The sequence below is a fragment of the Pyrus communis genome, chromosome 17 (genome assembly GCF_041283825.1).
Source record: "Pyrus communis isolate YQ-2024b chromosome 17, ASM4128382v1, whole genome shotgun sequence".
In the NCBI taxonomy this organism is placed as follows: Eukaryota; Viridiplantae; Streptophyta; class Magnoliopsida; order Rosales; family Rosaceae; genus Pyrus; species Pyrus communis.
In genome coordinates, this window is record NC_142581.1 from 13,811,767 (window position 1) to 13,814,278 (window position 2,512).

Consider the following 2,512-nt stretch of genomic DNA (forward strand, 5'->3'; position numbering starts at 1 on the left):
CCTTACACCTCACATTCTCATACACCTAATATTTTTCACATACAACATTTTCTATGCACCCCACATTCTTCAAATCTTATAATACTCATTTTCAATTTTAATAAATTAAAGGGAATTGTTATTGGCACTCCAAAAAATTTCATTCTACACTCCAAACTTTCTATATTTAGAAAGAAAAATACACTTGTGAGGAATGTAGAATCAGATTTTTGGAGTGCTAATAACACTTCACTAAATTAAATTGATTTAGAGTTAAAACCCTAACATTCTCTAAAAAGAGAAGTCTACAATCTGGTCTGTTGAGCTTGAATTTCATTGGGTCATCACAACCAATCTCCTTTTCTCTGTCTCTTAAGCATTTTGCTAACAAAAAGGGATTTCTGCTAAAAAATGGCAACTGGAAGGAACCTAACAGAGTAAAAATAAACCCCAGAAGATGAATCAGAGCGGAAAAGGCGTTGCTGGGTTGGCCTCCTATGAAATTGGGTAATATGGAAAGCAAAAATAGGCTTAAATAATTACCGATGTCGTTGAATAATTAAAACAATGACAAATATGAAATTTTACCTCATGTGAAGCTTCCGAAATATTGATATCGTGTTCCATTCATTAAATTTTTTCTCAACCAACATGTTTATAGTTTCAATAGTTAGAGTTTTATACAACAATGGAGTGGAAGGTGAGAGTGTGACATCCCACATCGCTTAGGGGAGTGATCCTTATATGTATATTCTCATCCCTACCTAGCACGAGGCCTTTTGGGAGCTCACTGGCTTCGGGTTCCGTAGGAACTTCGAAGTTAAGCGAGAAAGGGGTTAAAGCAATCCCATGATGGGTGACCCACTGAGAAGTTGCTCGTGAGTTCCTAAAAACAAAACCATGAAGGAATGGTAAGCCCAAAGCGGACAATATCGTGCTACGGTGGAGTCGGGCCTGGGAAGTGGTCCCCCAGGGCAGGATGTGACAATTTGGTATCAGAGCCTAACCCTGGTCACGTGTGTGCCGACGAGGACGTCGGGCCCCTAAGGGGGGTGGATTGTGACATCCCACATCACGCAGGGGAGTGATCCTTATATGTATATTCTCATCCCTACCTAGCACAAGGCCTTTTGGGAGCTCACTGGCTTCGGGGTCCGTAGGAACTCCGAAGTTAAGCGAGAAAGGGGCTAAAATAATTCCATGATGGGTGACCCACTGGGAAGTTGCTCGTGAGTTCCCAAAAAGTCTCGTGCTAGGTAGGGATGAGAAGATACATATAAGGATCACTCCCCTAGGTGATGTGGGATGTCACAATCCACCCCCTTAGGGGCCCGACGTCCTCGTCGGCACACACACGACTAGGGTTAAGCTCTGATACCAAATTGTCACATCTTGGCCCGGGGGGACCACTTCCCGGGCCCGACTCCACCGTAGCACGATATTGTCCGCTTTGGGCTTACCATTCCCTTACGGTTTTGTTTTTGCGAACTCACGAGCAACTTCCCAGTGGGTCACCCATCATGGGATTGCTTTAGCCCTTTTCTCGCTTAACTTCGGAGTTGCTACGGAACCCGAAGCCAGTGAGCTCCCAAAAGGCCTCGTGCTAGGCAGGGATGAGAATATACATATAAGGATCACTCCCCTGGGCGATGTAGGATGTCACAGAGAGGGATTTTGATAATTAAAGAAGATAAATAATACGTTAAAAATAATTTGGGGTGTATTTAGAAATTTCTTATTTTCTTTAAACCTCGTAAGGTCGAAATTGTCATTGCATAGTAAGTTACATAAGCCACTTAATATTAAATTTTAATTTGGGGTGCATTCAACATTATGTGGGGTGCTAATAAAAAAAGCCATATTCAATTGCGTTTTCTAAGGTGCAGATGGGGATTTGAGAACAATGTGTGTAGATGGGATGTGACCGTAGGATCAGATTTGAAAGAATGAAAACGAATCCATCAAAAAGCACTTATTGTGAAACCGGGTAAAAAAATGACCCGTGTGTTAATGAAAAAGGTACTTGCGAGAATTCAAAAAATTTGGGATTTCAAAATTAAAAGATTTAGCCACTTGATACTATGATTTGGTGGTACTCTTCTTCACTTGGAAGTGAGAGGTCTTAGATTCGAATCTTGTGGATGGCGAATTCGATACCAAATTAGGTTGCCCATTGTGTGGCTTAAACTCCCCCCCTCGGGGACATCAACAGTTGGAACTAGAAAATTTTCTTCTCCTTCCACACCCCCCCCCCCCCCGACTTTGTTCTCGTTCAAAACTTGCTTAGTGTTCGAAAAGTTTGTCCCCATTCGAAACTCAGTCGAAGTATTATTGTGGTTGTCATCTCTGACCCTACTGCACTTCGACATTCATGCATCTTTGGTTCGAGAGTGAGCAATTGCTTCCACAGAAAAAATGTGGTGGTTCGTTGGAAGATGATAATTTGAAAAGAGAATTATCGAAACGGTACGACGTTCCCCAATCAAAGTGTAAACAAAAACCACAAACCAACGGTTATTATTGGCCACAATCC

The 2,512-nt window shown here is 42.0% G+C and overlaps 1 non-coding gene across 1 annotated transcript; it reads right to left on the minus strand.

Moving 5' to 3' along the window:
* Positions 1-240: 240 nt before the first annotated feature.
* Positions 241-334, minus strand: LOC148689500 (small nucleolar RNA Z107/R87). The gene has a single exon (XR_015958869.1). It is a non-coding gene; the product is annotated as a small nucleolar RNA Z107/R87 (small nucleolar RNA).
* Between the last annotated feature and the right edge of the window lie 2,178 nt (positions 335-2,512).